Source organism: Leptodactylus fuscus, chromosome 5 (assembly GCF_031893055.1).
Source record: "Leptodactylus fuscus isolate aLepFus1 chromosome 5, aLepFus1.hap2, whole genome shotgun sequence".
Taxonomy (NCBI): domain Eukaryota; kingdom Metazoa; phylum Chordata; class Amphibia; order Anura; family Leptodactylidae; genus Leptodactylus; species Leptodactylus fuscus.
The window spans coordinates 85,953,863-85,980,740 of record NC_134269.1 but is presented as its reverse complement, the minus strand read 5'-3'; the positions used below and the strand labels follow the sequence as shown (position 1 = coordinate 85,980,740).

The 26,878-nt window shown below is 39.5% G+C and overlaps 1 protein-coding gene across 2 annotated transcripts in view; it reads right to left on the bottom strand.

Annotated features, from left to right (window-relative positions):
* OTUD7A (OTU deubiquitinase 7A) overlaps nucleotides 1–26,878 on the bottom strand; it is a 187,757-nt gene that overhangs the window by 104,873 nt on the left and 56,006 nt on the right. Inside the window, exons 3-5 of one of the 2 annotated variants that reach the window (XM_075273582.1) lie at nucleotides 24,354–24,467; nucleotides 14,432–14,516; nucleotides 8,558–8,704 (exon numbers count right to left, since the gene is read on the bottom strand). The gene's annotated coding sequence lies outside the window, so the exon portion shown is untranslated. The remainder of the gene's footprint in view (nucleotides 1–8,557; nucleotides 8,705–14,431; nucleotides 14,517–24,353; nucleotides 24,468–26,878) is intronic. The other variant, XM_075273583.1, reaches the window with a different exon arrangement.

Genomic DNA, 26,878 nt, shown 5'->3' with positions numbered 1-26,878 from the left:
AGACACACCAGACATGTAGAAGAAGGTGCTCTGGTCAGATGAAACCAAAACCCAACTTTTTGGCCACAATGCAAAATGATATGTTTGTCATAAAAGTAACACACCTCATCACCCTGAACACACCATCCCCAGTGTCAAACATGGTGGTAGCAGCATCATGGTTTGGGCCTGCTTTTCTTCAGCATGGACAGGGAAAATGGTCAAAATTGATGGGAAGATGGATGGAGCCAAATACAGGACCGTTCTGGAAGAAAACCTGTTGGAGTCTGCAAAAGACCTGAGACTGGGACGCAGATTTATCTTCCAACAAGACAATGATCCAAAACATAAAGCAAAATCTACAATGGAATGTTTCACAAATAAACGTATCCAGGTATTAGAATGGCCAAGTCAAAGTCCAGACCTGAATCCAATCGAGAATCTGTGGAAAGAGCTGAAAACTGCTGTTCACAAACGCTCTCCATCCAACCTCACTGAGCTCAAGCTGTTTTGCAAGGAAGAATGGGCAAGAATTTCAGTCTCTCAATGTGCAAAACTGATAGAGACAAACCCCAAGCGACTTGCAGCTGTAATCGCAGCAAAAGGTGGTGCTACAAAGTATTAACGCAAGGGGGCCGAATAATTTTGCATGCCCCACTTTTCAGTTTTTTGACTTGTTAATTTTTTTTTTTTTTAAATATCCAATAAATTTCATACCACTTCACAATTGTGTCCCACTTGTTGTTGATTCCCCCCATCCCCCCCAAATTAAAATTTGATATCTTTATGTCTGAAGCCTGAAATGTGGCAGAAGGTTGAAATGTTCAAGGGGGCCGAATACTTTCGCAAGGCAGTGTAACTGGAGCATCTTCTTATTTCCACCTACAAATCAGCTACTATGGCTATTCTGTGTGAAGCACAAATTACTAACATTTATGAGTGCACTTGGTTTTACAATTTGGCCATAAGAGTGTGTTTAAAATGACCAAATTGTAAATGTTTGTATTGAAATTAAATAAATGATGCCTGGGGTGTAATAATAATAAAAAATAAATGATAGTCAGCTACTACCAATCCTTGGATTGGTCAGCATGTCCCCTGTTCCTTTCGTTCTTTTAGGTCATACCAGGCCTGGAAGTGCAGAGGGTCAGATGACCGTTGCAGCCAATCACTGGCCTCAGTAGTCACATGCTGGATACTGGTGACATCACTGCCGGTATGTCACTGAAATAATACACCAATAATACACTGTGGGGATTCTGGGGATTATTGTAGAACTGGACCATAAGACTTTGTTACTTTGTCTGTCTGTCACACTGTGTGTCCGTGTAGTGATGTCCTAGTGTTATTGTGCTGTAGAAGATGCCTCAACCTCCATGATAAAAACATTAAAATTCAATATGACCAAGAACAGACAATTTAGACATGCGTTCCTCCCCCTCACACTGTACAGTGCTATAGGCGCTGCTGTGGAGAAGGATGTACCTGACTGACTGTCAGGAACACTCTTCTGACTGTAAAGAGCTACGGTACCGGGACCGATAGCTCTTTACCCGGGGCACAGATCGGGAAAGCCGATAGTGCGCTGAATTCAGCGCACTGTCAGCTTTCCAGCAGTATATAGAACTGCCTGTGCCCAATCTGATGAAAGGTCCTCTTTAAGGGTATCTAAAGACTAACCTGAATAATAGAAACAGTATTACCACACTGGACATTTCTCACCTATATAGACACTGATTCACATTATGCAACTTAACAGAGCTTTAATAGTTTTGCAAAGCAGATTATATAAAGACTTCAGTGCCCATATGCAGAAGGCTGACCTATCCACTCAAGTATAAAAATACATACTATTCTTAGTAATGCATACAGTATTTTAGAAAACAACGTATGTATTCAAGAGAGGCTTACTAGAACCCAAGGGATCTCATATGGCTGACACAAAACACAAATCAAAATATTGCTCCGTAAACCAGTAATGTGACTACTCAGCATTAACCAGCAGCAGACTATAGCTGACAGTAACAAATGTAGCCCAATCATGTGTGTGATGATTGATCTCAACACTACAGCGTAAAACCAACAAAGTCATGGACAAGGAACACTGTATTAGAAAAGATGCTGAAACTGTACTGGTTAAAAAAAAATAAAAATCAGAAGAAGTCAACCACAAAGAGAAGACAGCATATCACTCTGAGCAATGCGTGCAGTAAAACATCTGCATGTATGTGTGGTGACAGTCTACGTTACAGGAAAGAAAACTACAATCTAATCCATGACCGAACATACACATGGTTATATATTAGAATAATACTATCTGTGGCCAAATTTTGTAGAATATATTTGCAATGTAAAGCAAGATTCTGTTATAGAACACTGAAGCGATACTTGGGACAGAGTTAGGCCTGGTTCACATCTGAGTTCAGTATTCCATTCAAGCACTACTTTTCTCTCCACATGACTCATGCAGACACCACGCAGAAAACACACTGATCCCGTTATAGTTTATGGAGTCCGCGTGCTTTAATTGCTCACCGCTTTTTAAAGCCTTCAGTATTCTGTTCAGGGGGTCCCTTAGTGGACCCCCAAAACGGAATACCAAACACAGATGTGAACTTAGTGAAATGCAACCTTGCAAAACATATAGAATGTACCATAAATTCTTGCAGTTACAGAAGACACTTAAAATAAGATGTAAGGACAACAGAAAGACACACAGATAACACACGAAAGACAAACCATCTTATCAAAGTGAAAATCAAAATTATACTAGTAAAAACATGACAGTTATCTGAGCATATACCCCGCCTGGGACCAACCGACTGAGAATGCAACTATGTATTAAAAAGAACAACAAAAATTACTTCAAGGCTTGAACAGCGGCAAATGAGAGTATTCGCTAAAATACACTATCAAGTCCTCTTTTGAGCGATGCCACCACATGCTTAGTGCCATGTTCTGTAATGATAAACCATACAGGAAATCCCCATTTGTAGAGGACATTATAGTCACACAGAATCTTTGTACAAGTGCTGAAGTCCCTTCTTCTGGTTAAGGCTGTAGCCAACAGATGAGCAGAGAAAGAAATCTTCTGGAATCTTTCAGCCAGGCTTGGTTTATTGCATTCAGCTTCCATCATGTGATCCTTAATATGGGAAAAATGGATCTGGCCATTAACAACCCAAAGAATAATGGAAAGAAAAGTTATGGGCTTATGCAACTGATGTACTCTGTCTATAATGAAATCAGTGGCAGCTAGCTAGCAAAATATCTGTGAGAAAGTCACACAGCTCCTCCATATCGACCATCTCCGTGAGCTTGAAAATATATTAAAGTTCAGCATTCAAAGCAGACAGTCCATCCTACATAGAGTTAGCCACATTCACTATGTGCATTCGTGAAATCCACCATCTTAGAATCAATATTATACTTGCCAACTTTTGGGAATTCAGGAGCCTTGGGAGCGTGAAGCAAAATGTTTGGCTGGCCCTTCCCCCTTTATCAAAAACTCATTCCCTTTTGGGGCACAATTTTTTTTGCCAAGTGTCACAAAATTTTGTAATGTGGATATACACATGGTCATGCCCATTTTTATGATGTGACCAGCACATAATGTACCCATGTCACATATCTTGTGACCAAAAGCCCTGCAGATGCTACAGCATTCCAACAGGCCCAGGAGATTGGCCAACTATTCCAGGATGCTAGGAAATTATCCCTTTTTGTCTTCCGGCTGTTTAGGGAACGTTACCAAGTACGTTCAATATTAGAATTGTAGTTACCCAGATCAATAATGTCATGCTGGAGTTTGGAGAAGGCTGACTATCTCATGAAGAATAGAGTCTGAGGTCTGCACACAGTCATCTCACTATGTATCAGTCATTGGGCTGATGCTGCTTCCTGCCATACTGAGAGTAAGGGGTAGTGCAGCTCCATTCATCACAGAAGACTGCTTGGACATGCCTTCCTGTAAAACACCTTTAACCAGTATGCATATGTACTTTTAAAGAGACACTAAAAACAAAATTCCCCTTAATCTTCTCCTTGCCACTATCAAATGCTGTATTTTAAAAAAGATATTTAATTTATTTTAAAAATAAATAAATAAAAATTACGTATACCAAAAGCTTTCCATTTTTCCTCATCTCAATTTTTCCCACCTCCATTGCAAGTGTCAATGAAGTGGAATGTTAAGGAAAAACGGGGGAAAGGGTATTTTACACAGCCCAATAATCAGGGCAATTATAGGGATCAGGAACGCTTGTCTTTGGATCATTGCTCTGTCTAATTTCGCTGCTCTTTGGTCGGTTGGTTGCATCCTTTGTGCAGTATATGGATACTGCTACATGATGGACATGCGGTGCTGTAGCCACAGTCCAGGACAGAAAGTGAATTCATTAGGGCTTTTCCTTATGCAAAAACATGTGGCCAGTAATGAGGGAAAGTTACTAATCAAGCACAACTTTCATTTACGTAATTGAAAGCGTCTGCGGCCTTGTCCTACAGTGCGACTACACTGCCTCACGTACATCATGTCAGAGCAACCTAAAAGATGTCATCATGGATGTGCTGTCGATAATCAAAGTAGCCAAAAGGAAGAGGAATGATGGCATCAGTGAATCAAAGCATTTCTTGTTGATCAGTATTGGCGTTCAGCCAGTGCATTGTAAGTTTTTGCCAAAAATATACTGATAGGTAAACTGGGTTTCTGTAAAACATCTGACCCTTGTGGGTGTTGGTGATGAGTTTCTGTATGGCAGCCACAAACTCCTCAACACTATTTGCTTTGAGTCTCATGGTGAGAAAAGCGCATTACAAAATGTTTGTTTGTCATCGTCATAAAGGGGACAAGGAGAAAATGGGGTGGTACATATCCTACCATTTGCCAGTCAGCTACAGACTTGATGGGTTACTGACTTGATAACTCATCAATGGAAGATTCTCATAGTTTGGATGCTCTTGACTGGCTTTTTTTTTTATTTTATTTTTTTAAGGCATTAAAGGGGTTGTCCCATCACAAGGATCCTATCTATACTGCTTGTTAATGTGAATGTAAGACTTTTCCTAAATACATTGCTTCAGCAAAACTGCTTTGTTTGTCCACTATCTTACTTTATTCATTTTTTTCCGACACATCCCTTGACTTATCTGGTCATAAGTCAAGTGATGTATCTGCTGCTCTGAGGGGGGAGGGAGGAGGGGCTAAGTGCACGGGAGCGAGCCTGGAAGGGGGGGTAGTTTACCCTTTGGGGGGAAGGGGCCGCCAATACAGACCCGGCATCCGCTGTAATAGAGAGGCGGATGCCGGGGAGGGTTAGACGCCAGCACAGATGCCTGCAACATCGCTATGCTTCTGCCCTGCATGAAGCCAGCAGCGGCAGGAGCGATGCTGCTATTCTGGGGGGGGCGGATAACAGCATCGCTTCTGCCGCCGCTGGCTTCGTGCAGGGCAGAAGCATAGCGATGTTGCCGGCATCTGTGCCGGCGTCTACACTCCCCGGCATCCGCCTCTCTATTACAGCGGATGCTGGGTCTGTATTCACATATGCAAAGCCAAGCGGCGAGATGCCGCTGGCCCTGCGTGCACACTCATAGACCAGTCTAGCCTTCACAATGTAATAAATACCCGGCATCCGCTGTAATAGAGAGAGGCGGATGTCGGGTCTGTATTCGCATTGTGAAGGCTAGACTGGTCTATGAGCGTGCACGCAGTGCCAGCGGTATCTTGCCGCTTGGCTTTGCATATGTGACCCCGCCCACCAATGACGCAACAAAGCCGGAAGACAGAAGATTTCACAGCAACGAAAACTGGTGAGTATGCGACGTGGGAATACCCCTTTAAGAATTATTACAGGGTCACTTAAAGGGGCCATTGAAGACCATGATCTCCTTTCCCAGGGTAAGGGATAAGCATCAGACGTGGGTATTCCTACCGCTGGGACAGTCAGTGATTAGGAGAACAGGGAGCCTAAAGTCTCTCTGAAGATTCCCTGTGAATAAAATGCTAGTCCACTTGCATGATCAGAGCTTCACTCAATGCTATGGGAATTTCTTAGACTGCTGTTCTGGTGGCATATACAAGCGAATGGAGTGCTAGCCAAGTAAACACACAAACTTCATTTACAAAGAGACTTCAGGGGAACTTGCGGTCAATATGGGATACCCAGAAATCTGCCACTTGATCCCCATCTTTTAGATAGGGGATAAGTGCCTTTGATGGCAAAACCACTGTAAGTTTAGTCATTACACTCAGGTAAAATAGGTAGCAATGAGTAGTCTAGTTTCTGTAATAAATCTTACAAATGGTTAGGAAGAGTAAAAACTTACATGCAGGACTATTAACTAAACAGGTTAGGGCTCGTTCACATCTGCGCCCGGTCTCCGTTTTGCAGGTTTCTGTTTCCTGCACAAAACATAGGCAGGAGACGGAAAGCTGCAGGACTCTTTCATACCCATTCATTTGAATGGATTTGAAAGATGTCCGGCCGTGAGCGGTGGTGAGCGTTTTATGCTCTCCGCCGCAAAACCGTTTTTTTTAAATCGGACATACAGTACTCTATGTCCTGTTTTAAAAAACTAGTTTCGTGGCGGAGAGCATAAAATGCTCACCACCGCTCACGGCCGGACCCGCTCTGACAGCTTTCTGTCTTCTGCTTGCAAAAGACGGAGAGCTCAGAACGGAGACCCGAATGCTAGTGTGAACCTAGCGTTAGTGTTGTGTGTGAATGTTTTTTTTTTCTTGTTGTTGTTTTTTTAACTGCAAAACTATTCTAAACATTGGACAACAACAGCCAAGTGGGTTTACTCATCTATTCTCAGTGGTAGCTTCAAGACAGTATTGGAGAGATATATAGGACAGTGGACCAGGGCGCTGTGGTGACCTTTACATTGACTGTGTCCAGGAAACATTGTACAGATTTTTTTCATTATTACTATATGGGAAATCCTATTTTGATTTTTACATAGTCCAAGTATACTCTCTTCACACAAGTAAGATGTAAAATCTATAAAAGAATTCCAAATTAGGAACAACTAGAATAACTCCAAAAAACAAAGTGGCCTCTTGGGGAACCATATCTGAAGTGGGATGCAGCTGAGGTCCTTTATGGATTCCTTCCCAACACTGCTTCAATGACTTGTCAGGATTGATTTAGCATTTCCAGGCGACATGACAACATCATCAATTATAATTAAGAATCTATTAAACAAATACATTTGTGTTTTGTTCTCTTAATTGATTGTATAATTGTGTAATAATCTGCTGTAGCAACTAAATAACATTGTTTAGAAATGCGATTATGATAAAGCTACTGATCCGCCGTTATGGTCTTTATGCAACTTACTATACAAGTGACATATATAACATCAATCTTCTACAACAATCATTGCTACATATAGACAAATGAAACAAATTTCCAGGTCTGTCTCATGGTTGTGCATTCCAGCAATGGTCAATCCAAATTATTGAAAGAACTTGGACTGTATTGTGTTTAAGTTATGAAATTATGCAGCAATATTTTGGCTGCAGCGGAAAAAATGGTTTTACAGTGCAAACAAAGTGAATGAGATTTTGCTCATTCACACACTGCAGAAAACAATGTACGGAAAGCTAAAGTCCCATGGAGCAAACCACAGCGTGGAAAAGACTGTGGCAGAAACATCACTTTTTATCTCAGCGTTACTCACAGAAAGTGCGCAGACTTTTCCTAGCTTCGCTAGGTTCATATCTGTGTTCCACCAAAATTCCTCTATGGAAGACTTTTCTCTCTGCCAGTTTCAGTATAAAAATGGCAGAAACCCGATGGACACCATCATAGTCTATGGGGTCCGCAGGTGTATATGGGTAACCGCTGTTTTAGGGGGTGGGCTTTCCATCATTATGGTCCCTCATGGTGCACAAAAGGGCCATCTGCCCACGTTCTACATTGGGGTTCGTGCTCCAAATTACGGATCTACCTACAGTTGTGGTATGACCAAACGAAAAATAAAACCTATGAAAAAAGACACGCTAAAATGGAAGGCCAAATGTAGAAAATACATTGTAATATGATTCAGAGGTTTTAAGAAGTATATAATAATGAATCTCTATGTGTCCTAGGAGATCATTCATTTTCTCACTGTCTTTTGTAAACCCCAGATCATACCCATCTCTGTCTGCAAACAAGTGACTGCAGCAGGAGCCCTCCTTAATGCTTTCTGAGTAAAAGGAGACCAAGAATGATAAGCCCCTCCCGTAAGTGAAGCCCCTTTCCAACAGCTATAGTAGAAAGTTGAACATACTCTGAGGGGGGAGGGGCTGTATCTGCACACGATTATTAACCAATTCTTTTCACTATGTTACTATGGATGTTCATAGACTGTGAGAATAGCAGGCTTAGCGATAAGGTTCATTCATTGGGCATCAGACTAGAAATCCAATCACTTGGAGGCTGTGTAAAGTGTATCGACATTAAAGAGTGGAGAGCAGCTGGTTATATTCATCCGGAACAAAATGCGCTCCCTTGATACTGTTAGTCATGGTGGCAATGAATGATTTTTGGAGCTGATTAAGTCCATTCATATTGCAGCTTGTACTTACTTTTATTAGCCTTTGAACAACATGCGGACTGAAATGCTTAAAGCGAGTAACATGCCGTATTGTATTGTTTCGCATTCCGCTATGGTGTGTAGAAGCTTGCTCCAAGTACAGACACTAGATGATCTCGGTTGGCGTCTTCAGATCAATCTGAAATGGTAAAAACCTTTCTTATTAGAATATTTCTTCTATGGTTGACTTCACGAGAAATGTAAAAAATGCACTTTATGAATTCTATGTACAGACCGGAAAATACAAGACTTTCAAAAACCATTAAGATAAAAATAAGAAACACATTTGACACGGGAACAGGTTGGTTATTTTCTGAAACAAAATTACACCACAATTATAGTTCTTCAAAAGGGATTGAGTACACACACACACATTATATATATATATATATATATATATATATATATATATATATATATATATATATATATATATATATATATATATATTTTTTTTTTATTTTTTTTTTTTTTCACCCCCGCACCTGCCTTAGGCTATTTTACATGGAGTGTGTTCTGGATCCTGCTTATCCTGCACACCTACCCTGAGTCCAAGAGAGATGGGACCCTATACTATATAAACCTATCTAGATAACTAGCCTTGTCGTGGCAGGTGGGCTTCATACAGTTTGAAGAAATATGTATAATGAAGACCCTTTAATTTATAAGTGTAGTTATAATATATAATAGATCATATTAGTGGACTTTAACAATAATATAATGGCTTATATAATGGATTTCTATTTCCATATGCCCTGGTGCTGTACGCAGGGTGTGCTGCAGTTTTTGTACCTGTAAATTGCTATGGTGGTTAGCACCTGTTCACACTAGAATGTGCTGTCTAGACGCGTTGACACAATTATGCTTTTTCAGAAGATCAATGCTATCCTGTCTGATACTCAAACATATTTCAATAAGGTGTGGTCTCCCAGGTTTTTCATACATTCTACAATTGTAATTCTCGTGTGAGGCAATCTGATTTTGGTACCCTTCCCCCCTTCATTAGGCCCATACTGTAGGACATGTGTCAAACACAAGGCCTGTGGGTGAATCCAGTCCAGTGCTTTGTGTTATCCGGCCCGGCACTTGTTTTTGAGCCAAACCGAAATGATGGCTGGAGCTCAGAAACAGGTAACTAAGCAGAAACCACCGAGCTTTTGCGCTCATTGGCTGCTGCCAGAGGCGCAGCTAGCAGGGGGCGTAGAGGGCAACGACTCCAGGCCCAGTGAGAAGGTGGGGGTCCTCTAACGGTAAATCATAAGATTTACATCTACATCAGCTGCTCAGCGCTACACATCCTAGACTGGTTACTCACTTGGTTTCTTCTGGCTTAGGAAAACATATTAAAGGGATCCTAAAATTCAGACGACATTTTTTCTAAGTACCACGTCGGAATAGCCTTAAGAAAGGCTATTCTTTACCTACCTTTCGTTGTCTTCTCCGCGAAGCCGTTCAACTACAATCCTGGTTCTTTGCGGTATGTAAATTAGCTCTCTTGCAGCACTGGGGGTGGGCACCAGTGCTCAGACAGCCCTGGGGGCATCCCCAATGCTGTGAGAGAACTCCCTCCGGCGCTGCCTCCTCTTCTTCAGCAGCGTCATCTTCAGTCTCTTCTTCCAGCGGTGGCTTGTAACTTCTAAGGCCTCCGGCCTTGGGCAGAGCAGACTGCGCATGCCCATAGGTCACGAGAAAATGGCCACTTGCATAGTACTGTAAGCGGCCTTTTTTTTCGGGGCCTGTGGGCATGCGCAGTCTGCTCTGCCCGAGGCCTAGAAGTAAGAAGACACCGCCGGAAGAAGAGAATGAAGAGGCAGTTCCTGACGTCCCCAGTGCTGAGAGAGAGATAATTTACATACCGACAAGAACCGGGATTGTAGGTGAATGGCGGCACGAAGAAGACAACGAAAGGTAGGAGAAGAATAGCCTTTCTTAAGGCTATTCCGACGTGGTACTTAGAAAAAATGTCGTCTGAATGAAAGGATCACTTTAACAGAGTGAGGGACTAGTCCAGGATGACACTGCTGGCTTTCCCAGCACTTACTTACCCCGCTCAGCCTGACTGAGGTTGTGCAGTTGTCCTACTACGAAGGTACAAATAAGCAGACGTCCGCTTGAATTGATAGCTAATATGGATATGGACACCTATCTAAGAGCACACTCTTTTAGATGCTATTAGTTATGACATTGTGTACAAGTAAATGCTATGTCCTCCCAAGACAGCAAATATCACGAGACTCACTTGTGCTAAGGTGGTCAGGGGACCATGATGTGAGGAATCTTTTTGCAGAGATTCATTAGTTCTGCATCATTTTGCTAAAAGGGGCCGAATGGATATTTCCCATGGGCTCCGTTAAGCCTCATTCGCACTTTTTATCTGATGCTATTTGGGCAATTACTGTTGATTGGTATTTACATATATATTTTATCAGAATCTGATCCACTTATGCAGCTCTAGGTGTATCCTCCTAGCTTATGCACTTCAAGTTACCAAGCAATACTGATTCCATGTAAATGATAATCGAATGCGATAAACTTTGTTAATCTGACACTGATAATATATTACTAACAGTTAAACAGGCTTTATATAGGGTTAGCCTAAGTAGCCATAGCAATAACGTTACTGACATTTGTCTTAGCTTTAACACAATTGACATTTACAATGGTGATATTCTTCCCTTTCTCTGCATAATGCTATTCTATTTATCATATCCTTGATATTGTGGGTTAAGATTTTATGCTATCCTCAGTTAATTATATGATAATCATATTAATACATCTGTGGGATCTTCAGTTCCCTATGTTCCGCCATACCACCATATCTGTGAATGTAGCTATACTGGGTGTGATGGTTATACTACCGGGGCTCACTCAATGTCAATCTGATGTGTATAATGATTGCCAGGTATTTAATATTCTCTCATTCTTGTATAATCTTATATTAATGTTAGACAAAGCATTTTTGGTTTGGCTTCCATATTGTTGGCTTTGGTTTCTCCCTGGGACTCGTGGTGGACCATTTCCTGCCTTATTACGTTTTACGTTCATCTCCTGACCAAACTGTATATTTACATCTGACAAGACATCCACACATGTAAACAACCTCTTCAGACGCGGACAGCAAGTTTCTAGGTTAGGGTTGCAGCACTGGATTCAGTACAGCCATTTTGTAATCTGTCTCCTGTTTATTACCTGGACAAAACTTGGCTACAGCTTACTAGTCTTACATGTTTGATAGCCAACCCAGGGCAGGCTCCTTGTTGTGGAAGAGATACCTCACATTATGGTCCCCTGCCCATCTTAGCACGAGAGTGTCCTGTGATATTTGCAGTCTTGGGAGGACATAGTAGTTAAAGAGGACCTTTCATCACTCCAAGCCTGTGCAGATTCCTGCCCCATGTTATAGATGCAGCTGCACAGACTCTGGTGCACTTTGAATGATGTCTGTAGCCCCCCTCGTTTTGGAGCTATGAGCCCCGTATGTTAATTAAGGGCTTCACTGTCAGAAGGGCGTTTGACAATGAAGAAAGCAGCCTTGTCAGTCTGATACTGTCCAATTAGCAACTAGCATTAACCCCTGCTCGTTGCTAGGGGATACTGCTCGTTGCATAGGGGCTAATGCTAGTTGCCTAGGGGCTATAGGGGTTAATACTCGTTGTATAGGGGCTAGACCTAGGTCCACAGGGTGTACTGCGCACTTATGCTCATTGCTTAGGGGTTTCTTTACTTACCTGTAGCAATGTCAGTGAAGTTCTCCTTCATCCACTTCAATACTCGGCCTGGATCACTTCTCCGGGTCTTCTGTGCAGCCCTGTGAAGAGAGGACTGCTTGATCTCACGAGAACTCCCGAGATTACGCAGCAGAAGCAGCTCGGACACTGTCCACTGATAATTGGACAGTATCAGACTGACGTGGCTGCTTTCTTCATTGTCAGAAACGCCCTTCTGACAGTGAAGCTCTTAAATAACATATAGGGCGCCAGAATTAACGGGGCTCAGAGTTCCAAAACGAGGGGGGCTACAGATATAATTCAAAGTGCACCAGAGTCTGTGCAGCTGCACCTATAACATGGGGCAGAAAGCTGCACAGACTTGGAGTGGTGAAAGGTCCTCAGATCTGGTATCCAGATTAGTCATTTATTCATTTGGATGTTGCTTATTTGTATCTACAACATAGGCCTAATTCTTGATTTTAGTCTGACTATTATTAAATGTTACGTTTGATCTTATTTCATATGGACCATTTCGCTGTGTAATAGGGATGTAAATGTGTAAAAATTGCAATAATATTCCAAACCTTTCTAAATGAAGCCTACCATCTAACGGCTCATTCAGTGCCTGTCTTCGTCTTTCACGCTGTCCTTTTCATACATATCTATTATGCAAGTCCAGTCAAGTACATGAATAGGCTTGCAGAGCTCTTTTCAGCTTTTGGAAAACTGGTGCCAATCTGTCAACCCTACAAGACCCCTCTGACAATCAGCTCTTTAAGAGGCCAGGAGGGCAACACGTTAAAATAAACAGCATTTTGTTCTTCTTTCAACCACTACCATACAGTACACATGTACAACAACAGAGTGAAGAGTTGGGAAACATTAATAATCATATTCCAGACATAAAGAATAAAGTAAATGGCCATCACAATAGTGCGTATTTCTACTGGCACGCTCAAGGTTTCACTTCTATTAGACACTTCGTATACTTAGAAGACGCATGCACGGTCCTTGGTCAACCATTCTGCCAAATATCTAGATCTTCGGATCTCTAATTTTTACAATCTATCCAGAACCAGAGTTATAGAAGATCTATCCAAAATTGATTAATCCCAGATGACTACAACTCTGGGATGGTTCAATTGCCCCGATCCTCCTAGAAGCCAAATTATGATCAACTAAGCTTCTCCATATCCCCTAGGATTTTGTTTATTCTCAAACACTTTAGCTAAGTTGGCTACTGCTAAATGATTCGGACCTAATGCACACAACTGTATTGGAATATTTTCAGAGTGCAAATAAGAACTTACATGTATGGTTTTTTGAGATGAAGTTGAAGTGCCACAAGTCCTAGCTTACGATCCCCTCCATTATAGGGTACAACATGGGCCTTTACTTGCCTCAAGTGTCAGACCATAGAGCCTAATTTGTATCATTGCCTATGATCATCTTCTATCATTCAGACTTTTGGACCCATCTCATAAGCTTTTTGCCTAATGACCCTTCATGGGCAATTTTTGGTAATGTGCATTCAGAGAAATATCATTGTGCTCAAGGGTTGTGTAAACTTAAACATTATATTTCTTTGACCGAAGTGAAGGCAATTTCACAGACTTGGCTCAATTATGAACCTCCCTTTATTAATTTTTTTTTTTTTTTAATAAACTTTTCTATCTATGGAAGATGAAATGGGAATTAGGGAAAAAGACTAGAAGATGTAACTTTGTAGTGGATGTGTTAGGGCCGATCTTCTCTATTTTTGTTCCCTTTGGAGTGGTATTTGGGATGGTCTGTGTGCCTTGTCAGCCCTTGGGGAGACACTCATACATGTTAGTGCAGTTCCTGTCAGCTGGCAATACTAAGATATTAGGAATGGGATTGTAGGCACATCCCTCTGTGCGGAGGTGTGAGGACCCTGTGGTGGTGTTATATGCAGCTTTTCCATTTCTACTACTGCTGTATTGGACTCATTATTTGACGATTGGTTTGTTCTAATTGGAGGCAGATAGAGGCTATGTTGTACATGTGATTTGTATTAATGTTGCTTCTCTGTCGTGTCTTTTGTTTGTTCTGTCTATATTGAAAACTTATTAAAAACATTTTTAAAAAGAAAAAATAAAATGCTATTTTACATTTTTTTTTAAACAAACACTCACCTTGCAGATGAATTGGATAAGTAATTTAGATTATCTGTCCAAAGCCCATGGTTGGGTATCCTTTATGAGCCATGTTTCTTGGGACCTAAAATTGCAAAAAGATAAACTTCAGAAAGTGTGCTTAAGGTATACACACACAAACTATATATACTTTGTAATATACCATATATATGTTGTAACGGGATTAGCTCAGGGATCGCTGTCTTTAGCACTTTTTGGCACAAAATTAAAGTCCAATCCAGCCAAGTATGGTGCAACTGGCCGCAACCAGTTTTATTTAAAGTTGTGCAGGAACAAAATAAATGCAATGCAAAATAAATCCTAGCCGTCCGGCTTCTACTTACAACACAGGTTACCTAACTATGAGAGCTGGGCCTTCTGCACAGCTCCCTGAACACACAATACAGCAGTATTACTCAAAAGTCTTTTCCCCAGTAGACAGAGCTATATATCTGTGGGCTGACTGCCCTTTTATCCACATACTCCTGGATAGCAAGGATTTAACCCCACGTATCCCAAAACCTGGAGTGGCTGAATGGAGTAGAGATACCAATACTCCCTGCTCCAGCAGCCAGACCTTTACCAGGGTTTTGGTAAGACCCAGGAGCCAGCCAGGAGCACAGCTTTGCTCAGCTGCACCTAGATTGTGTATGATAGGAACCTGGGAGAAATGTATACTCCTTCTACCACTTTACCCCTGGTCCTGTCACAATGTGTGTGTGTGTGTGTGTGTGTGTGTGTGTGTGTGTGTGTGTGTGTGTGTGTGTGTGTGTGTGTGTGTGTGTGTGTGTGTGTGTGTATATATATATATACACACACACACACACACACACACTGTATAATTATATATAATCATGTGGTCTTTTATGACTGCCAAATGTACAGAACACGAATGCTAAATAATATGTCATTATTTGTCATTTTTTGTCATTTGTATGTAAATTTCACAGCTGTCTGTGGGCTCTCAGGGTCAAACCCAGTATGAAACAATGGAACAAGTTAAAGCCAAGATCGGTAAGTCATATCAACCAACTGCCAAATGCTTTACCTTCCCTCCCTACTATATAAAAAATACAGCAAAACGCGTTACAATATGTCATGTCACATTATTGCAGTCATTTTTCTTTATAATATCCACTCATGGTCCAAATGTTGCATGAGAGTTTGCTTTTTGCTGGATGACCTATTTTTTACTGGAACCATTTCAGGATACATAGAGAATATTAAATTTTACTCCATTTTTGGGAGGAATAAAGAAAAGAAATCTGCAATTCCACCACTCTTTTTTCTATGCCATTTACTGTGGGAGCAGTGGCGTAACTAGGAATGGCAGGGCCCTGTGGCGAACTTTTGACATGGACCCCCCTTCCCCCGACCAACACCAAAGACCTCGACTGACCCCCTCCACCGCATTTCTGCGCGGCCTGTTAAGAAAAAAGAAAAAACCGCAACGGTAGTCGCCGGGCCCCCTAATGTCCCAGGCCCTGTGGCAGCCACTACCACGGTACTTACGCCACTGTGTGGGAGAGTAAATAACATTTATTAGTACAGGCACTTAGAGTAGAGTGGAGTGGATATTAAGTGCTGGTTTGCTTCAATATTGTCCCCCCCCCCCCCAAATCATAAAATATTTTTATTTTCAGAGGATTTATTACATTTTTAAATTATTTTATTTAAAGATCCCATCCGTCATGGTATCCCATTAACAGCTGACCACTGATAAGGGAGACAAAGGAAGCCCCCTAATTATTGGAAATCTCTTTCCATGATATTGCAGACCACAGAATCTTTGTTAAATGAAGAGATATCTCCAGTACTGGCCACTGAAGCCATATGATATTGCTGGCACCCATGGATGGAGACTGTCCAGGAGACATATTTTCTCTGAAACAGGCCTGGCATTGCAGACGGCAGGTCCATCCACATAATCCATCCTACATATAAAAATAACCTACATCATATTTACTTGTGCATAGCTGTCACCCACATTAACTAGAGATTGCATTTAGATTTTAAGACCATGTCTGAGAGAGTTCATTACTTAACGACCAGACTGAATTTCATCCTTGAGGATATGTCGTTCTTTTAAGTTGGATAATTCTATTTTCTGTATGCTCCATTCTGCATATCTAAACACACCTGTAAGGCTATGGTTACATGTCATAATTTTTCTAAAAAAATCTATGACAGTTTCATAGACAGCAGGCGATCAGTGAAGAAAATATAGATTTTTATTTATTTATTTAAGCACATTATGAGCCCAATTTTTTTCACTGCCAAAAAACACATTTAAATCGATAGTGTAACCAATATTAAAAGATGAACTATTTCATGACCATCACAAAATCCTATATCCTCTAGAGCCATTTCTTTTACGTTTTATACATATGATCTAGAACTATGTGAATTTTAAAAAAATTAAAAAAAAATTGCCATTTTTCACAATGACATCAGCAGCATTCATATACTCTGGGCAATTCTCATGAAAACTACTCTAGTGATGAAAACCTTTGTGTGAGAGAACAGAACCAATATCTAGTACAATATGTTTGCAGCATCTCTTTTTTTTCTTGGCTTTATCATTTTCTTTTGTTGAATGTTTAGAATTTTCATAGGATTTTTTTTATTCATTTCTGGGATTCTATTCAGTGTATAAGATTTCCAAGCATAATATTCATATAATATTATGATGATGTTATATATTATATTACAATATTAGGTTGTTTACTTTAGCAGCGTTATGAGGTCAGGCCTGTTTGGGAAAGTAATTCAAGTATGGTGGTATTTTTTTTAGTAGTAAACTATGTAGTATGATGTGAACAAAATAAATGTGTGTTTTGGGGTATAAATTATACATGCATGTGTGTAATAAAAAATATGATACAACTGCTTCTGCTGTGTAAACTGGGACAGGGTCAACATTCATCTCATTATCACGGACAAGAGGGGATTACAATGATAGGATAACTGCTCTGTTTGTACTGCTAAAGGCCTAGATATTGCAGGATTACATTACCGAAAATAAGTGGCAGTAGAGGAAACATACACAACACACATACATATATACTGTAGATGTTATTAATCTCTTTCTGATACAGTTTTTAGCAACACCCAGAAAGAGCCTCTATTTTTAATGGTTTTATGAAAAAAAAAAAAAAAATCCATAGAATTCCCTATACAGTTTTGCTCCATTTAATCCTTCCTCCTTATGGATAAACTAGGATAATACTTATAAATAATCTTGGCAAACAGAGAAAAAATACAATTACAAAAGAGAGATAAATCATCATTATATAATAAATATGTATCAAATTATGTTAATAGTAACACATTTACAGAAAATTACAGTAAGTGTAAATACTGCTTATCAGCTAAATTTAACAGGATTAGGAGAACATGATTATCTGTAAGGCCTACATCATAGTAATGACAAAATAAAGTTACCCTATTTGAATTCTATTGTTTTACTTATCAGGACATAATGAAAAAAAACCTGGTCTTTAGAAGATCTTAAAATTACTTAAGAGCAACCTCAGATCAACAATAATACAACATGTGACAAATTATACCGTGTCATTATTTAACAAAAACTGCCAAAATGCAGGAGCATATCAACTCAAATGCCTCATACCAACATTCGGCTATGATGGAGGGGTTAGAACTTGGACTTGACCATAAACTCCTTTATATACCAAAGTATTCTAAAGTCAAATGTGAGAACATCTATTTAACAGCTAAAGCTTGGCTGAAACTGGTCCGTGCTGCCAAAGCATCCATCTTCTGGAGGACCAGTCCCTACTTTTGATCCAAGTCCATCTGCCCCTATTTGCCCCTTAAATGTCACTCTTCTTGATATTGGAAACAGATGTGGATTAATAAGCTTAACTATATTGTTCCAGAAACTATCTGATCCCTAGGTGTATATTAGATCCAAATTTAAGTAACATGCTATCACTGGTGCATTTTAGAGCTATATTTAGCTATAATTTATTCTAATACTTTAATAAAAACCTATTGAAGCATACAGATATGCAAACATTTTGAAGCCTTCACAGAACTCACTGTGTGTCCCTCTTTTAGGGTAATTTCACATGGGGTTTTTTGGATTGGAACCTGAGGCAAAGGCCGCCTCAGGTTCCGATCCAAAAACCAGGTAGCCGGGTCTGAAAGCCGGTGCAGTGCACCGGCATCCAGCCGCGCACTCTGCTCCGGATTAGGCCCAACGTATGGGCCTAGTCTGGAGGAGAGAGTGTTTTCAGGCCAAATGAGCACTTCGCTTCTTTTTTCCGGGAGCCGGAAGAAAGGGCTCGCGGAAAAAAAGACCTGAGCAGCTCCCATTGATTTCAATGGGAGTCGTCTTTTTGGTCAGGGTGTTGAGGCAATTACGGCCTCAAAACCCTGACCAAAAACTCAGTGTGAACTTACCCTTACATTCTAAAAGTTGGGCTGTATGATCCCAACACCAGTATATCATCACCTAAATGAAGGTGTTGTAATAGTCCATCAAAGTCCAAATCTCAACCCAATTGAAATGCTCTGGGGAGTATAAGGTGGTGAAAGCTACTGCCTGGCACAAGTATGACCTTAAGTGAGAGACTTACTAGATCCTCATTCTTGATGGGTCAAGTGTGTTTCATGTCCAGTTTATATGCCATTGAAATGCATATGTTCTGTTGCATGGCAGCTGTGGGGTAAATCACTATGTATATTGTACATCTCTATTTGATACTTTGTGTGATGACTCTTTGCTACACTTAGTATCTTCTGCAAATAGAACTTTAACCATTTAATGCTCAGTCACTGTACCATTTTCAACCCAGCATTTTCTGAAAAGAGGGCAGCATAGTAATTCTACCAAATGGATGGAATCTGATCGCACCCATTGGCTATGCAGCGGCGGTGTGTCGTTTTGACATTGCTTGAAGTACAGCCTTTGCATATTACAGCCTGACAGACTACTATAGCACTCTCATGCTACCATTTTGCTCTTTGCTCAGCAGAAAGTTCACCAGCAGTATAACCATATTCTGTGGTCACAGGATATTTCATACTCCTGCCTTACAATTACTAGTGGACTGGTATAGTTGTAGAGAATTCTATAAATCCACAGGTAAGGTGACCTATTGCTAGGATATAGAGGTCATCATGTCAGCAGTTGAAATTTATTGCCCATTTTTGATTCTTGAACAGGGTGCTGCTATTGTTGTTATCTGCCTCCGGGTAAGCTACTGTGATATCATAATTGTGTTTCCATCAGCTAAGCTATTGTGACATCATATGTGGATTTGAGACAGGTAAACTGCTGTGACATCACATGTCTTTCTATCACTAATGGGTTTTAGGAAACTAAGCTATTGTTACATTGAAAGTGCTTAAAGGGAGTCTGTCAGCAGTAAAATCAGTACCAAACTAATGACAGTGCCTTGTAGGGTGGCTTCTACACTTTCCAAAGAACCTCTTATTCTGCATTGCATCTCCAAATTCATGAAAATCAGTTATTTATTGTTATACAAATTGTCTGAAAGGGGAATTTCTTCTCCTGCTGGGACTTTACTCTCTGCTCTAAATAACTGCCCCTAACTTCTGACAAACTGGAAGATGACACTCAAGCAATGGGGGTCCAGAGATGGGCGACAGTTAGGGGTGATTCTCTAGAGCAGAGAGTGAAGCCTGATATGAGAAGAAATGATCCTAAAGCTCTTTTCAGCTAATGTGCATAAGAATAAAATGCTGATTTTCATGAAAATGGAGCTGTAGCACAGAATAAGACAGACATTTTTGGAAAGGGTAGAAGCAGTCCTACAAGGTGCTGCCATTAGTTTGATACAGACTGTTGTGACATCTCAATTGCATTTAAAGGGAGTCTGCCAGCAGTAAATTGGTTATAAATCTAATCACAGCATCTTGTAAATGTGATTCTACAGTTTCCAAATATGCCTCAGTTATTTAGTTTTCAAGTAAATTGTTGTTGTAGGCTTCTGCAAGTGGAAGTAAAATTGCTTTACCTGGGAGTCTAGAGCTTAGACTAAAGCCAAGACATGTCTCCAAAGCACTGCCCCCTTATTTATAGTAGGGGAGTACCATACTTTATTTTTTTCAATACAAAGCTGAGCTGCTGAAAAACATCTTTCTGAAAAGTAAGTAAAGTGAGCTTCCATTCCACAATTTATTAATAAAATAAAACAAATTCAGAATTTTCATTCCAGTTTCATACATGTCCACAAGATTGGAGTTGTGTATTATGTTGTTTTGCAGTAAGAGGAACACAGATCTGTATCATACATAGTAAAGCTGCTGAAGAAACTCTACAAGAAAAGGGACACTTAAGATACATGCCAGTGGTTTTGTATGATACTCTGCATTTATTAGGGGCAACAAACACTTTTATTTTGGAGTTTAATGGTTTTCTATGTCTTAAAGGTACAACACAGGTTATGTTCCCATGAACAGTACTCATGCTCTTCAATGAAAAACTTCTGTGTTTTACATCCTTAATGATCTGTTCTGGACTATAAAAGGGAACATAAGAGAGAAGCATGTGCTCTAGCCAAACTTTACTCTGCAACAAAGCATTTCCACAAATGTATTTTTTATTACCTTACATTATTGCATTTGCTGTGCTGGTAAAAGACAAATCCAATTGATGTTCATTTAAGTGCCACATTTACCCATTAGGTTTCAGTATGAAAGGGGTTACAGCACTAGATGGAGAGTTTACCGGAAAGAAGGTTAAAGCAGTCTGTTTCCCAAGGGAGACTGGCAGCTTCAGGTTTCATGCAAGAGGGTGCACTAAAGCATAAAGAATATGCATGATTTACAATGTATGGCCAGTCACAGTATATTGTGGAATTGGGAACTATTTGTGGGTTTTTGACAGGCGACAAAATGAAAGTTATTAAATGGTACCAAAATCAACCAAATGAAAGAAAAAGAAAAAAAAAAACATTCCTAAGGAAGCTGATCTATTCAATTCTTCCATCTTGTATATAATTTGCTCCAAAGTCTACAGATATAAACTGTTAGATTAGAAGGGAAATTCATGCCACACTAAAGATATGTAAAGAAATAGACTGAGTAACACAGATAAAGTGAAATGCACTTATCAGATGCACTCTTGGGTCAAAAATTTATATAGATCTGCACTCCAGATTTCTTGCATCTAAAATTTACAAAAATAGCACAATTTCACTTTTTGGACCTAGTTGTGAAAAATTTTGCAACTCTATATTTTTAGGCCACTCCACTGTTGAAAACTCATGGGTGTGCTTAACCCATTAAGGATGCAGGGTAGTTTGAACACTGTACAATCTTGCTGCTGAACCAAGGGGTTAATCTGTCAGAGGAGTCAGAGTATCTCCTGACTCCGGTAGCTAGTTTTGGGCTTCGGCTGTTCCAAGTTGCGAAAGTTGGATAGCTCCTATGCCAGCAGGGTTACAGCGACATACTATCACAGTGCTGAGCGTTAACTACATGATCAGCACAACATAATAGTATGGCATAGAGTGGGAAAAGGTTAAAGTATACATATTAAATTTTTTAAGATAAATTGTTATGCGTGTACATGAGGAATAACTTTATATCTTTTCCTTTAATGACCCTTATTCCGCAGTTTTGGGTGGAGACTAGCAGCCCTACACTGCACACACTAGGTAGGTAGAGAAAACTTTGCTCTGTAACTCACTATTTCAGAAACAACCACAGGATCATGCAGGACATATACACAGAAGTACTGACTGTACTGATTTGACATGTACTGTAAAATGATTTGATTTTGATAGATGTCTATTCGTCTGTTTTTCCTCTGTTCTCCACCCCCCCTAGACTTCTATAGAAATGAGTCATCTCAGTGATGTGACTTTCAGTCCATCTCAAGACAGATATACAGGAATAGGAAGGAGGAACAGGAAAGCCTCTCACCTAGAAGTGAAAGAACTTAAGTATGTGCCAAAGTTATCCAAAATTATACAACATCTGCAAACACTGCAGAATAGAAATCTCCAGCAAAACGCCATTTAAAATTTCTCCCCCATGATAAATTTCCTCACATTTGTTTTACAATGAGCTAACTATAATCATACTGCGGCAAATGGAAGGCCCAGCACTCTGAAAATATTTTGTGACTGTTGTATCTAGAAAGAAAAAAACCTAGCCAGATTGTTAATGGGGTTATTCTATAGCTTCATTCACATGACAGTGAATTATGAAAGTATGATAACCATTTTTTAACGGATGTCACATAGCAGCATTAAATTCAATGTCAGATAAGGTTGTGAGAGTTATTCACATAACCGTTATTTTTGTCCGTTTTCATGGACCCCTCCATACACTGGTAGGATTGTGAATAGGTTAGATTATCAAAATGAGATCAGTCAGGGTTCAATACCTGGGACCCCCACCAACCAGCTGTTTTCAGGGTATAGACAAAGAATCAGACTGCTTTGTACAATGTGTACTGGATGTGCTCAAATACAGCATCTCACCTACTATAGAGGAAATCATTGAAACAGCTAAATTAGCTCTCTATTGTGCCTCATTTTTTAGTACATAACGTGCAACATATGTATATTCAAACAGAAATATTCACATTTTAACTCAAATTTTAAAATAAAATTATTCTGCTGTCTCAAATATCATGTCTTCTCTCTATCTGAAACTAAATCTATCTAAGACTAAACTACTACTGTTTCCAACATCCATCTAATAGATCTGTCCCTGATATATCCATTGCAGTCTCAGGCCTTACTATAACTCCTAGGCAGCATGCCCATTGCCTTGGAGTTGTGTTTGACTCAGACCTTTCCTTCACCCCCATATTGAATCACTTGCACTCTCATGTCACCTCCATCTCAAAAACATCTCCACTAAAGACACTTATTGTCTCTCTGATTCACTCTCGCCTTAACTACTGTAACTCCTTACTAATCAGTCTTCCCCTTACTAAACTCTCCCCTCTACAATCTATTCTGAATGCAGCGGCCAGGCTCATGTATCAGGCTAGACACTACAGCGATGCCTCTGGTCTGTGCCAGTCGCTGCCTATTCATTATAGAATAAAATAAAAAGTTATCACCCTCATCCACAAGGCTCTCCATAATGCCGCACCTCCATACATTTCCTCCCTCATCTCTGTCTACCGCCCAACCCGTACTCTCCGTTCACTCAATGACCTAACACTTACATCCTCTACTATCAGAACCTCCCACGCTCGTATACAAGACTTCTCCCGAGCTGCACCACTTCTCCGGAATGCTCTATCCCAGACAATCAGATTAACTCCCAATTTCTACAGCTTCAAGTACAAACTAAAGACACATCTTTTCAGACAGGCCTATCACAATTCCTAATGTAAACCCTTCTGTACCGTAATTAGAATCCCTAAAATCAACCCTTCTCTGTTCCAGCTCCCACATTACCCTACATAATATGATGTCATTTCAGGTTAAAATTATATGTCCAAGCACCATCCACATGTTAAAGGACACGACAGGTGACGTCTCATACAGTTTTGTTTGTGTAATGACAGCAATCTCTATTACAAAATTGTCTGATCACTGTATAAGCAATGCTACCTCCGATGCCGCCCCTGCTACCTCTTGTATCACCCACTCTACCTCATAGATTGTAACCACTTGTGAGCAGGGCCCTCAGTCCCATTGTGTGAAGTGACTCTCTCTTTGTAACGTATATAAGTCTGTATTTGAACCCTACAAATTGTACAGCACTGCGGAATAATGCTAAGTTCACATCATTATATTGTTATGTTCTTTGCTGCATTTCTTCCTAAAAATATTGAATAAAAAGTGATCAAAACATCATATGATACCCAAAATGTTACCAATAAAAATTAGTCATTGTACTCACTTGCAGAATAAAGGTAAAATTTTTATCACACAGTGAACAGTGCAAAAACAGCATTCCTCACCCTCTATTTCACCTTATTATGAATTTTTCCCCATCTTCTTTGTATATTGGACATGATATTAAATGGTCCCAGGAAGAACAAATTGTTTGGCAAAATTCAGGCCCTCAAATGACCCTGTGAATGGAAAAATTAAAAAAAAAAAAAAAAAAGTTATGACTTTTGGAAGAGGGAGGGAAATGTTTATCCTTGCACACCCGTGTTTATATCTGTTATTTACATGCTATTTATGTTTATGCATATACTTGATTTATAGGTCCCCAACTTGAAATAGTTATTATGCACTTGAAAAAGGGTCTTTTGACTTAAAACGCGGTGTGTGTGAACCTTAATAAATTTGTCTGTTTAACCAAATTCGAACGGGTGAAGCGCAGTCCTGTGTTCTTGGTCCTGATATTTACCTATACACTGATTGTGTTTGGACACTGCAGCTGAAGACACCCCAGGGAGGAACCCCCTAGTAAACGGTTCCATCACTTTGTTGATAGTTGTGATCGCTCACAACTTTAAAAGGTGAGAGTAATCACTATACTGATTTATCCACCATTACACTCAACTTACTACACTATATACAGCGCGGTGCTGTCTATTTTTTGTTTCTATGTACAGTACCATGGAATAGATGTATTGCAGAGTAATATACAAGAGATAAACTGATCACATATTCAAGTCACTTAGTGGGAGTAAAATGTGAAAAAAAAGTTTAACAAAGTGTTTAATAAAAAAAAAAAAAAAAATGAAAATAAATTACAATTTTCTCCAAATAATTTTATAATTAAAAAATAAAATAAACCTACACATAAGTGAGATCGCTCCATCCAAAACTACCTAAACTAAACAAGTTAAACTATTATTTTACCTGCACAAAAAAAATAAAAATAAACAGCAATTGGTGTTTATTTATTTTGCCTCCCATAAAATGGAATAAAAATTGAAATGTACACAAAAAGAGTACTAATAAAAACTATAGCTCATCCTGCAAAAAAAAAAAAAAAAAAAAAATGCCCTTATAGAGCTTGATTTATTGAAACTATCCAATAAATATCCAACTACTAAATATTTTTTAGAAAGTGCTTTTATTGTGCAAAAGTATTAAAACATTAAAAAAAAAAACACGTAAATTGGGTATTGCCGTAATTGAAGTAACCCACAGAATAAAGTTAAATGGGTTGTCTGGGGAGTGTAAAGGAACATATTTTTTTCAGTGGCTTTTTGTTGGACCTGGGTCCATTAAAAAAGTACAACTTATGAAGGCAAAAATAAAAAACAAACAATTATAAGAACCCCCCTCCCCCCCAAAAAAACCAAAAAAACCCCAAAAACTAAAAAGTATGCCGGATCTTGAAAGAAGTAATAGATTGTGTAACCCCAAACAGCATAATATGCCAGAGTTCACAGGATTTTGGCTCCGGACTAACCATGTAGTATAAAAAGTACAAAATAGCAAACCTACTTCTTGAGATATCAAAGAGTACATGATGTGCTGAGCTGATCTGTTTTGACATGTCCTTGTTTATCTCACTTTTCTAATGAAAGACTACCTAATATGGATCTCCATCTTTCTTATGTAATAGTCACACCCTTTTTCAGAAAAATACCACAAGTTATCTATCATCCTGTTTTTTTTTCTTTTTTTAATACTGCCTTTTCTTATTATATTGACTTCTTTGTGGATTATATCTGTTCACATGTCCCATTAGTACCAATGAATGAGGAATAATGGGGTTATCTAGGACTTATTAATTGAGGACACACCCTTAGTATAGGTCATCAACTGTAGACTAGCACCGTTACAGATCAGCTATTTAGCACAGTTTCTGGTGTTCTGGTGTACAAAAGGATTTCATCCGGGTAGCATGCTGGAGTCACACTCAAGCTGACCATCACCAACATCAACATTTCAAATATCCACAGCCTGATGAAGGGTTTGCTCAATCCGAAATATTGGGGCATAAATAAAACTTTAAGAAGCAAAACCTCTTAGAATGTAGTTCGATTGTATTATAAAAATTGGACTATCCTAAACATAGGTCATCAATTATATTTTGTTGCTTTTATTTTGAGCCAAAGTCAGGAGTGGCTACAAAAGGAATGGGAAATATCTAGGAAATCCTTATACTTCTACTTTTTGCTTAATCCACTTCTGGCTTTGGCTCAAAAAACCGAAACATAATCTGCAATTAAAAAAAAGCTGCAGTTCCGAAACGTGAGGCCTTAGCCTAAGGCTAAAGCCCCACATTGTGGAAACACAGCTTTTTTGTTGCAGAGGTTGTAGTGTTTTTTTGAGCCAAAGCCTGGAATCTATTGAGGAAATGGGAGAAGTTTAAAAACTTCCTATATATCTTTCACATTCCTTTTGTAGCCATGCTTTGTTTTGGCTCAAAAAAATACAACAAAATCTGTAACAAATAAAACTGCGTTTCCACAACAGGGGGCCTCAGCCTAAAAGGAGACTACTACCTTCCCCAAGCACTTTCTACTGTCACTATTGTGTTACTGAACACATTACAACACAGAACACGTGACAT